The sequence below is a fragment of the Euprymna scolopes genome, chromosome 21 (assembly GCF_053919585.1).
Source record: "Euprymna scolopes isolate OS-2025 chromosome 21, ASM5391958v1, whole genome shotgun sequence".
Classification (NCBI taxonomy): domain Eukaryota; kingdom Metazoa; phylum Mollusca; class Cephalopoda; order Sepiida; family Sepiolidae; genus Euprymna; species Euprymna scolopes.
In genome coordinates this window covers 73,239,947-73,253,517 of record NC_136502.1, presented here as the reverse complement: position 1 = coordinate 73,253,517, position 13,571 = coordinate 73,239,947, and positions in this window count along the sequence as shown.

Sequence of the window (13,571 nt, the reverse complement as noted above, 5' to 3'; positions counted from 1 at the left end):
TAGCCATACCAGAAATAATGCATTAATTATTGAATAGAATCTTCAAATACATATAATATGATTGAATTTTTAAGATTGTATGTTTTGTAAGGTTTGCAATCATTGTTTTTACAAACAGGTTCCTAAATGAATAAAGTCAATTAAATAGTGACAACCCTACATTTTGTGATTTCTGAAGCTGGAAAATTGATTGTAATCATAAGCAACAAGGTCCAAAGAGCCTTGTTGTCCCCATAAAATCTTAAAGGTTCAAATAGCAGAGAACAGTGTTGAGATAAAACCCTTAAATCTGTCATACAGTAAATCTCTTGGATTATTTGAATGTGACCCAACCACTTATGAAGGACAAAAATTGTCCCAGAGGGAGGGGGCGAATAAGAGGGTCTATCTATTCGCATCTACTGAAAACTTGGCCAAATATCTATTTACTTAATTATACATACGGAATACGCCATGACTTAAAATTTACCTCCAGTTATACCCGTACTGTACTGCACCTACATCTTAACCCTCCTGTAATCTAAAACATACAGTGACTGGGCAAAATTCTTAGCTCAATTCCTAATACCTACTCACACTGTAACGTTATCCTGTACCTAAGCTAACATATAAATAAAACAAAAAATTTAAAAATCTAAAGGTAAAAGTCTTAATCCATCACCTCTAACTACTTTAACATGCCTGGATATCTCCCACTCTGCCGTAAGGACTCTGACAGACATATGCACGGACTTGGAGTCTACATTCGTAACACCCTCCCCTTGACTAGAGAAACAAACCTAGAATCGGATGATCAAGCCTTTATGTGCTTTAGACTAAACATACAACATTAGCTACTTTTGTTTTCTCTACCGCTCTCTCTCAACCCAGGACTGCACCATAATAAACAAAGTCTCTGACAGCATACACACAGCACTCTCCCTCGACACTAGCGCACAAATGCATATATTTGGTGACTTTAATGTCCACCACAAAAACTGGCTTGAATTCTCTACTTACACAGATGCAGCGGGCAGCACAACACATAGCTTCTCTATATCTCACTCTCTATTACAAATGGTTACGCTTCCAACCCGTTTCCCTGACCAGCAAGAACAACACGCATCACTTCTAGATCTGTTTCTGACCACAGTTCCCAATGATTGTATAACAAATGCTGACAGCCCACTCGGGAATGCTGATCATGCAGTGATAATGGTCGAAATCGCCCTAAACTTTAAAGCCAAAACTGAAGAGCCAGTGCTCAAAACAACGAGATATTATAAAAAGGCTGACTGGGAAGTCATCAGAGATCTTATCAGAGATGCCCCATGGGGAAATATTTTTTCTCTTCCTGCTGAACTGTGCGCAAATGATACCACTGAATGGTTCAAAACGGCAATTGAAGCATATGTTCCGATGCGGAAATTTTATAGTAAGCCCCACTCTCCCCAATGGTTTACTTCTACTTGTGCAACTGCCGTTGCTCAAAGGCAGCATGCATACCACAGATTTAACCGACATAAGTCCAGTTCAAACAGACAGAAGTATATAGAAGCTAGAAGTAACGTTAAGAAAGAAATAGCGACAGCTAAGAGAGAATTTACTGAAACCACTAAAAAAACGCATCAAAGCACAAAAATTAGGAACTTGAGATTTCTGGAAAATCTACAACAGTGTAGTAAATAATGGCCAATCAATAATGCCCCCACTAACCAACAATCACGAGGTTGTTTGCTCAGCAACCGAGAAGGCTAACATGCTTGCCGGTCGGTTTGCCTCAAACTCCACAGTGGACCCTCCAACCACCCCCTACCTGACTTTCCTTTGCGGACAGACGCCACGCTAGACGATATAAGAATCAGCCCTGCTCAAGTGCATGCTATCATAAAAAACCTTGACACTTCAAAAGGATGTGGACCCAATCTCATCCCAGCTGTGCTATTAAAAAAGTGCTCAGCCAAAGTAGCTCCAGTTCTCTCCAAACTCTACAACAAATGCCTTAATGAATCTTGCTTTCTGGGCTGTTGGAAAACTGCTTCTGTGGTACCAGTATTCAAGAATTCTGGCGAAAGAACTGACCCATCAAATTATCGCCCTTTTAGCCTCCTCCCACTTTTCGCCAAAATATTTGAGTCCATAATTAACCATGCTCTAGTCAATCACCTTACAGATGCTAAACTTCTGACTGACAAACAATATGGATTTAGACAAACCCATTCCACAGCAGACATCCTCACTGTAATCTCTGAACGTATATACCATTCACTGGACAAAGTGGGGGAGGGCAGTGTGGTAGCTCTAGATATATCTAAGGCTTTTGACAGGGTATGGCATGAGGGTCTCCTCAGGAAAATTAGATCATACGGTATCACTGGTAGAATACTTAACATAATTAAATCCTTCTTAGATAAGAGAAAAATCCAGGTTGTCCTCAACGGTCATACATCTAAACAATATGATATAAATGTGGGAGTGCCTCAAGGGTCTATCCTTGAACCTCTATTGTTCATAATATTCATAAATGACCTCCCCACCAAAATTACCTCTGAGATAGGTATATATGCTGATGACACCACACTCTATAACAGGCACGACAGGAAAACAAATGAACACATATCTAAAGAAATGGCAGAAACACTAGAGGATGACCTCCAATCTGTAGTGGAATGGGGACAAAAATGGATGGTCACATTCAATGCTGCCAAGACTAAACTGGTTTCCTTCAATAATTACAAGAAACCTTCTCTGCCACCAATAGCAATGGCCAGTGATTCTTTAAACTCCTTGGCCTAACGTTCACAGGAAACATGAGTTGGAACAATTACATTGAAAGCATTGCCAGGGCTGCTGCGAAGAAGGTAGGCTCTCTCTACCATGCTAGAAAACTACTAACACTTGAAAGTATCCTGTACCTCTATAAGGCCACCATTCGCCCATGTATGGAGTATTGCTGTTACATTTGGGCTGGTGCATCTGCTACTAGTCTCTCGCTCCTAGACAAGGTTCAAAAGAGAGTCGCCAATCTAATAGGCCCTGAACTGGCAGCTAAGCTTCAACCTCTGTCCCATCAATGAAATGTTGCATCCCTCTGCCTGTTCTACAAGTATTTTAATGGTGAATGCTCTGGCGAAATGCAGACACTTGTGCCCCCACGACGTAGACACCCTTGACAAACCCGACAGGCAACTAAATCCCACCTCCACACAGTAGAGATCCCTAGATGTAAAAGATCTTTCTACTCCAGTAGTTTCTTCCCCAGAACGCTAGACTCTGGAATTCTATTCCAGGTCCCTGCTTCCTCAATTGTACTGACATGCAGAAGTTCAAGTGTAATGTGAACCAACATCTTGCTGCCCAAATCCCTACATAGTACCCCAGTAGTTGTTGCCCCTGATAGTAGCCCCCTACACCAAAGTGGCAATGTGCGTTTTTTTTGGGTGAAAATGTTATTAAAATAAAAAAAAAATGTGAGCAATTTCAGGGTAACACCAGATGCCCTTGCTAGTTAAAAATGACTTGATCACTGATACAAAATACATGCAGGAAAAAACTTTTGGGAACATTAATAATATTTTGTGAGTGGGATTGTTGCGTGTTATCAAGCCATGTTTTGTCTTCGAAGTGAACTTAAAGGTCAAGACTGAGATTTGGCCTGTGTAGGAACCTAGATAGTGGAAAAGCTAGTTTCTGTCGGAAAAGCACCTAATTAATATGCATAGGTGATGTGGCCAATTAGCCAATGAAGGCGAAAGAGTATAACATGATGAACAGGGATTGGTTGGATAAGAAAACCAGACCAGCTCAAACCTTACCTACCCCTTCCTTTAAAAGGAACTGCAGAGCGAGATAGTTGTTAGAAAAAAAAAAAAAAAAAAATTTTTTTTTCTTCACCTGCCAACCACTGTTGAGACAAGAACTGCAGGAATCTCACATCAATCCTGACATTGTAGAAATGGCCGAGACTGTGCTATTGGACTTTGTGAGTGTTCGAATCTGAATTACCTAGAATTATACTAATGTACTGGTGAACACTACGGTTTTCCTTGAGTTATATCTTAACTGAACACAGCTGGGTTTTCATCATATTATATGAACTACTGTTCTCATTTTAAGTGTTATTCTCACCACATTTCAGTCAATGTAACCACTGATCTTCTTCAGGTGTATCTTGTTGAACTCTGGAGTTTTTTCCTGTCAAACTCAATAATCTGCACAGAATTTCAAATAGAGCTCTTTATTTAATCCAACTATGACCAGCCAGAAATCTTAAGTAATTCACAATTTTATTTATTTATTTATTTTTTTGTCACTCGCACTGAAGATTAAACCTTCAATCTTCAGAAGAGTGTCATTTAGAACAGAATTTACTTAATACTTTATCCGTTACACCACAGTCGGACGATTTGCGAATTACACTCAAGATGAGAACAGTAATCCAAATAATACAAATTAACAATCCTCACCTTAAAAATTCTGAAACAGTAAATCTCTCGTTTCATAAATTTTTAGATGAATATCAATAATGCAGACTATTCAATTCTCATCTTGTTATTTTCATGACTGACAGGGTGAAAAATATTTTTATGGATTAAATAAAAAATTCATTCTGAAATTGCGTGTATGCTCCCAAGCTCAAAAAGATAAATCCGAAATAGATTGGAGATTAAAGCAGCTGCAACATTGTAAAAATGACAACTAAGATTGGATTAGTAGTTCGAATAATTCAATATCATTAAATCTCTAGGGAGAAGGGCTCAAATTCTAAAAAACATTAAATATGATTATCTATAACATTTTTAAGCCATAGTCAAGTTAATCTGAAGTATTTCAACTTATGATTCTATTAATAAAATAAACCTTATATTAATAACAAATAATTCACTCATTAATAGCAAAGATCATGGTTAACTTATCTTCCCCTCTTTGGGGATTAGAAGCCCCTGAAGCTTACTTATCATTAGTTTTAAATCAGATTTGACACCAACAACCAAGCGATCTTGAATATAATAATGTGTGCTATGTCTGCTTCAATATTATATTTATAAATAGTTATTCCTTTGTATTTAACACAAGGGAAGATATATTCAAGCCAACACAACCATCAGTAACAGTTAATTGAATATCTTAGTATTGCTTGTAATGTTAAAAATTAAAACGAAGACAACTGTTTTTTTTTTCCCAAACAAATTTAATAAAAGTTGAAAGTATCTAATTCTTTGCCAAGCTTTCTTTTATTTGCATTTATATTTTATTTCTATTCATATCTATCATTTGATTTATTTAATAATTTTAGGTTCAAATGTGACGGCACATGATTCAACAAAACAGGTATTATCTGCCAGTATCCTATATCTCTATAAAGCCACAAAGTATTGGAATATTGTTGCCACTAGGCTATTGAATTAACCACTAGCTTCTCTCTCTTGGACTACAAAAAATAATTTCCAATCTAATTGGTTTCACATTGTCTACCAAGCTCAATCCCCTGTTACATCACTACTGTGTTGTATCCCTGTGCTTGTTTTACAAGTATTTCCATGGAATGTGCTCCGATGAACTTACTGCACTAATACCCCTTCAACAAAAATACTCCCAAAACCAAACCAGCTGACTATCAGCAAAACCCAACTTTCACTGTAAAGGTTTCTAAATACTGGAAGATTTTCTAGTCAAATAACTTTTCTTCAAACTGCTTGTCTTTTGAAATTCCTTTCCTGCTTCTTTTAATCCTCAACCATACCACATATGTAATGTGAACAATGATTGTCCACCTCAACTCTCCATCCAGGTTCCCCCCAAGAAGCTGGTCCCTATCACAGTAGCCCTTTATATTTCAATGGTAATATGCCTTATTTAAAGGTGAACAGAAATGAAAAAGAAACGATTTTCTAGCATTGTTGGTTCTAAAGATTTGCCAGATAAATCATTTTGTTGAAGAATCCAACTTCATCTTAATGATAATCCATCAACCCATCTTTAACTCGATAATTATACACATACCATTGCACTAAACCACCGAGGATAGCAAGATATTTAAACCAGCATTCAACTCTTCTTTTGATATAAATAGGTCAGTGTTTAAATTTAACATCACAGCTATCACTTGAATTTACATGTGAAGCCACAACTAGCAGTAAATTTAAGCAAAGTAAGATGTAATCTAAAAAATGAAGGGAGACTACCACCACCACCACCACCACCACCACCACCACTACCACTAGCAGGCCTAACGTGAATACAAAACAAGTTTCTCTTCAAACTCCTACTTGCGTCCACGTGCCATACCCAAATGAACATCCTTTGTCATGCTAAAGATCTGTCCTCGTTGATACGACTCACACACACACATGACCACATGGCAACGCACTAAAGTCTTTGCTTTTTCTTTCTTTTTTAACCGGTTTCCTTTGTTCCAGCAACTACTAGCTATGAACACATGCACGCCAAACACTGAACTATGGTCTCCCTCAACACGCCAGCAAATATATTAATTCTATCTTTAAATACATGGAACACGTTTCTCTCTATCAATGAACTCTTCACGACTTCTATAAATACACATGCGCGTATGAACAATGAACTCTCTTACTAGCACGTTCCTCTCTTGTACTTTTCTAATAATGCTACTAACAAAAGTAACAAATAAAGTTTATTTATAAAATATTAAAATGAGACTTCCTTTCGTTGTTTTCATTATTAACTAAAAATACCACTAACTCAATTCCGTCATATTTGGCCCAAATGAAATTCATTCTATGCCTGGCACAGCAACCAAGTTTCAATCATAAATGTCTTTGTTGTATCACTATTTACATGATAAACACACCTTGATAAAATGTGCAAAATTGTATATACCTTTAACAATTTAACTTTTTTATTTTTTTATTTTTTTTTTTTTAGAAACAGACTTGTGTTTACATTTAACACCATAACCAAGATTTGAATATGCATGTGAAGCCATAACTGGGGTTAAATTGAAGCAAAATAAGATATAATCTTAAAAATGAAAGCAGGTACAATGTAAACAAATTGACAGTTATATGCTGGTCGCCCAGTAAACTAGTCTGATGGCGCCAGGATCATCAAGTTACTTTTTGTGATTTTGTCTGGATTAAAAATGGTGCCAGACCGTCAGTTGGATAGCAAGATGTTTTAACAGAATTTACACAATGTTACCTCCACATAAAGTGGCCAATTCTTACAAGGTTGTGGTTGGTCAAAAAACAACCAATCAATGGTCAGTTAACAAATTCCCCCAAGACAAGGAGCTTGCAAAATTTCTAGTTTCTTCCTCTTTTAATCTGCTATATCTTTGCCAACAAAACAACTGCATACTGCCCCCACCCCAAACATAGACAGCATGCATCAGGCAACTGATGTAGTAATATTTATCTCACGCAACATATCCTTAGAATAAGATTTTTACAAACTAACCATTAAGTGTCGGTGTGGTTTGTATCAACAAACAAAAAAACAAAAAAGGCTCAACTACAATGGTGGTAGTGTTTTTTGGTCGGACTAAATGACAACAAGAAACAAACAGCAAAGAAAGTATTTTATGAACGTCCATGTATTTTGATTGATAGTGAGACATTAGATCTTCCATGAGAAGGTAGGTAATCTAGAATTTGCTTACAGAGATTTACACAGAATAGCAATTTGAAGACTTCTGGTTATTCACAGGCAAGAGAAAGCAACCCAGTGTGATATTTGTTTATAGAGATTTACATAAAAATAGTATAACGTTTACACAGGTTTCATGAATGCATAATAAAAAAATTTATACAGCAAAACCTTCCCTTAAAATGGTCATTTCTTATGAAGCCTGTGGTTGGATGAAAAACAACCAATCATTGGCCAGTTAATAAATTCTGCTGGGACAAAGAGCCCACGAAATTTCAAGCTTCTTCCTTTTTGCTTTGGACCTCCATGAAGCAAGCACAGTTGCTGTATCTTTACCAACAACTGAATCCAACATCACTTGTGCAGAAGTTTGTGTTAGCAGAAGCAGCACAGAAAAACAAGGGCTTCCTATTTTGACAATCCATATATATGAATAGAGGAAAAGGATATTTAAATACTGTTAAAAAGGATGAATTTTTAGAGATAAGTTCCGCAAATACCAATTATTTGCAACACACATTTCTTCTCTTTCTTTCTTTCCATTTCTTCATAATACCAATTATTACAACTTTTAAATTGTATTTATGTTCTTTTTCTTTCGTTAGCATCATGATATATTTTAAATGATATACGAGGGATGTTCCAAAAGTATTGCCTCCTATTTTTTATTCGGCTTGAATGGATCAAAGGGGATTGTAAATTGCATTCATATGAGGACCGAACTTATACATTCATGACCTGAAAGTTTCATCTTTATGTTGCAGATATTGACAGTGGGAGACTCTAAGAAAGCAACCCCTGTCAAGGACATATGTCGGAAGCAGCGATGCATCATTGAATTCTTCCATGCAGAACAAATTGAACTGAACGAAATTCACTGTTGAACATTTTGAAGCTGATGCAGTTGCTGTCAGCACAGTTAGGAGATGGGTTCGTCGATTTCAGATTTTTATTTGCAACAGATGTTTCTTCTCTTTCATTCCTTCCTTTCACTTCTTTATAACACAAATTATTACAACTTTTAAATTGTGTTTGCATTTCTTTTCTCTTGCTTGTGTCAGCTCGAATTATATTGTTTAAATAAGAAAAAGTGATGCTTCAGCATTTTTGAGATGAGGATTTATAATTTGGATTATTTAGGCTACTGTTTTCATCGTGGATGTATTTCTCACTATTTCGGCTGATGTAACCTCCGATTTTATTTTCAGGTAGGCAAACTTGAGAATCTGCAAAAAAATTTCAAATTGAACTAATTGTGGATTAAAGAGTTCTGTTTGAGAGTCTGTACAGATTCCTGTTCGACAAGATAAACCTGAATATCAGAGGTTACATTGGCCGAAATATGTTGAGAATAACATTCAAGATGAGAACAATAGTTCGAATGATCCAATTAATACAAGAAAAAGTGAGTTTTCAAAGCCAGTTAAATATAAAAACATAAAAAGACAAAATCCTGAGTTAGTCTCTTTCTGCTTACTATCCTCCTCCCTCCCTCTCTCTAAAATTACACATTGTGGTGATATTAATTTTGTTTATGATGGACTATACCAATCTAAGTTCTTTCTTTTCAAACTATTTTAGAGTCGCATTATACATCCATTGAATCATTCTTATATTTCTGTTTTAATGAAATGTTAAATACGGTTGATTTTATTATAGTGAGGATGTTAATGTTTTACGTCAAACCTGGTTGTGATGGACTGAAAAGAACATCTGAGAAGGGAGAAAAGACTGGTAAACCGTTGATATAGGTTTTATTAACTAACAAAGAATACACGTGCAGTGTTGTAATGGAGGAAAGGCAAGGGGGATAACCTATGTCATTTTATTACTGCTAGGGGACCTTGGAAGGGATAAAGCCAAAGGGGCCGGGGGGGACGAGGATAATTTAAGACTATAACATTTTCCCCTTCAAGAATTGTTATGAAAGGAGGTATGAAGAAGATTAGGGTTTTCTGTCCAACATCATGAAATCCTTAAATTTACTTAGAAGTTTTCATATTCTGGACGATTTTCGTACTGATTCATGAGGATTAAGGTCCTTTGTATTAACTTTTTGGGAGATGTTGGTTTCTTCGGGGGCGAACAAAGGATTCTTTTCCTCCTTATTGGCTGTGCCTTCATCAGTAGGTAGTCCTTAAGCGGCCTCAGGGCTAGCAGGGTTGCTTTCATTATAAAAGTCTTTTTCATTCGAGGACTTAAGAGCTATGTCTCGCATGTTGACTGTAGTTTCTGTGCCAGAAGGTAGTCTCACATGAGCATAGTAAGGGTTGATTAAAAGAGTGGCTGGAATAACAGGAGGGTCGAGCTTACTAGTTCTAGTGTGATTTCTCACATATATTGGGTCCAGTTTTGCCCAAGAAGCAATCAAAGTCCCAGAAGAGGATTTACGGTTGTATTTAAATAATTTGTCATGAGGAGTTGCATTAGTGGCAGTGCAGAGTAACAATCTAATTGAGTGGAGGGCATCAGGTAATACGTCTTCCCAACAGGGCAGCTTCATGTTGCTAGAGTGTAAGGTTACTTGAATGGCCTTCCATAAAGTGCCGTTCAGTTTCTCACCCTGTTCATTACCTTCAGGGTGGTATCTGCTTATGTTAGAGGTAGCAATACTTTTTCCATATAAGAAGTCTCTAATTTCTCGAGCAAGGAAGTCAGTAGCCCGGTCAGTATGTATCATATCAGGTATCCCAAAAATTAAAAACAATGGATCCAGACCGATCTGAAAGTACTCAGGTCAACAATGACTATGGCAGCTAATAAAAGTGTACCAAAGTTTTTGTTTTGAAGAAAAAAAAATGAAATGTAGCCTAATATTGTTATGTGTGTGTGTGTGTGTGTGTGTGTGTGTGTGTGTGTGTGTGTGTGTGTGTGTGTGTGTGTGTGTGTGTTTTAAACTAAATTGTTGGTTAGGATGTTTTCAAAGGATTTCTAGATTTATTATGATATATGAGTTCACATAATTCTGGGGAAACTCTTTCGTTAGTACATCAATGTCAATAATTGAACTTTCCTTCAGTAAATATGTGTCCATGTAATCTGTAGATTTTATATTCTATTTTTTGTGTGAGATATGTATTTTTATCATGTCAGTGTGGGCATTAAATTTATTGATTGCATTATTTTGACATTTCTACAATCTTCTGACTTTTCTTTGAAGTGAATTATTACATTATTTTTTAAGTGTCCATTTTGATTGAAAGTTTTATTACAGTCTACATTTCTCTTGTTGTGGATGGAAATAATTACAGATGAATATTCTGAGAAAAAGCCTCACCACATATTTCACATGGATATGGTTTTTCTCCTGTGTGTGTCCTCAAGTGAAGTTATGGATAGTGAAAAGCTGTTTATTTATCTTATCATTTTGTTCTAGCTAGGCATGGGGCATCCTACCAGATGGTTGCATCTTCTTAATAGTGAAAGGCTGTTTCTTTTTTTATTTACTTATTTTGTTCTAGCTGGGGAACAGACATCCTACTAGATGCCAGCATCTTGTTAAAAACATTGTTCATTAAGCCTTGATCACAGTGGAGAGATACTTTTTAGCCAGTTTACAGAACCTTCTTATCTATATATTCTTCTTCTTCTTCTTCTTATTATTATTATTATTAGATATATTCTTATCTATATATTGCAGAAAATACTTGGCCCATTTTTCCAATATTTTTAAATGAAAAGCCTTAGTGTATTTTTTCCTATATTTTTCTTCATTTAGTTTGAACAGATGAAGGGACCCCCACTTGATTTTACTATGCATTAAATTTATATCCGAGAGCTCTTTCTGAGAATAGACATTATCTCATTAAGGATTGCTATTTGTACTTTGCTGCAGTTTACTCTTCCAGGTATTGTATCTAAGTATATTTTTAGATTTTATTTTCATTAAACCAGTTGCTTTTTCCACAACTGGTATATTTCTTTCAGGGACTGTGTCGTTTTCTCTCCTTTTTTTATTTCCTTATCATTTTGTTCTAACTAGGGTTGGGGCATCCTATTGGATGCCAGACATTAACTTGCTACTAAATACACTTAGTTCCTTGAGTATATTTCCTAGGTATTTAAAAAAATTCTTTTTCATCAGTCCAATCGCTCCTATAAGTACTGTTCATGTCGTACATAAGACCTTGATATTTTGTTATCTTTTCCCTCTGAACATTTTTTATGCAGCATCGCTTCTCCTCTTTCTCCCATATCACTATATCAGGCTTAATAATAACGTTTTCTAGTTATGCAGCTGTAGAAATTGCATAATCGTAGTGGATGGTGTATGACTTATTTCCAACTGTTTTTACTAATTTATGTTCCCAGGGGTTGCTGCTACATTTGATATTTAATTTTTTACAGATGGTCCAATGCAGATATTTACACACTCCATTGTGTCGCATTGTATAGCAGCTGTTCCTCAACACAACCTACAACTGGATATCAGGTGGATCACACTTTTTACTTCTTGTGAGTTCTCATGTGTCGTTTTAGCTTTCTGTTCTCAGAAAAGCTTTTGTGCAGAGATTTACATGAAAAGAGATTTTCTCTTTTTTTGTTTTCATATTTTAGTTCAATTAGTTTGAAGAGATGCATTAAATTTACATCCAATAGCTCTTTTAATATATTGTATCTCTTTAAGTGTTGCTATTTGTACTTTAATACAGTTTAATCTTCCAAAGATTGTGTCTAAATATATTTTAAGATTTTTTTTCATTGGTCCAGTTGCTCTACCACCACCAAATTATTCTTCAGGTCCTTCTATTTCATAATTTTTGTTGCTCTATTTAGGTCATAGTCGTTTGAAACGATTACATTAATGATAAGAACAGTCCTTTGAAGTTTGTTCCAGATGACAATATCTAATTTGTTGGCCTTGTCCTTGATGTATCTGACTGTATGTCTTAGAACATGTCACTTTTTATAAGTGATGGTTTATGTTCCTAATATTCCAAGCTGCATCTTTCTGCTGATCTTCCAGTGGACGCATGTACATATTTTGTTGTAGCGGGGCTGTGTAATGTCCACCTGTCAAAAGAATTTTGCATTCATACATTAAGTGACTTCGAATTTCCACCGTTGAATGACATTTTCTTAAATCCTTTTGTGAGGAACCCTGGTCTTGTGTGGCTATAATTATCCATTTCTCAGCAAATGGAAATTTGCCTCTCTTTACAATTTCTATTGAAATTTTCAGTGAAGTTTGCTGAGGTAGGCACTTGGCGTGATGTTCCTTTACCATCATTATTTTTACATCACAGGAGTTCTTGATATATTGTTCCATGCTATCCATTAATGCTTGGCATCTATGGTTAATTTCAAATGAGACCAAACCACCTTCTCTTCATGATACCTATGACATGTTCATGCACTGATCTATGGTCGATAAACAGCATTTTCCTGGTTTTTGTATCAAGATGCAACTTGTGGCCAATCAATAATGCCAGATCCATAGAAAACAAGTAAAGCATACATAATCCCCCGTGAATGCACAGTGAACATAGGTAATTTATAGCTGTTATTTTATTTTTAGATGAGTATTTCACATTTTACTATTATTATTAGAGTTTATTATTTAGGGGAGGAGGGGGGCAGAGAGAAAACAGTCATGAACATCTTCTCTTGAAAAGAATTTCGTATTGCTGACGTTTGGATTCTGCGGTGTGACAACGGTGGCGAGAGGCCAGGTGTGGTCGATTGGAAAAGAAGAGGGCAAAAACGTGCTGTTGTCGAGAGAGTGACTCACTCCTTTCTGAACCCCAGAACCGAATCCTGATTATAACCCTAGACCCTTTGATTGTCTTCTGCTTCAAGCATACATAATTTTACAAGCATATTTTAAAAATTTATATTGAATAAAGTTCAGTTTTACTATAAATAGAATTGAGTGCTTCCTTTTCTTCTTTTTAAATGTAATTTATAAGTAAATAATGAATGTATTTTAGTATTCAAAATCCATGAAACAACAAAATGTTTAATTA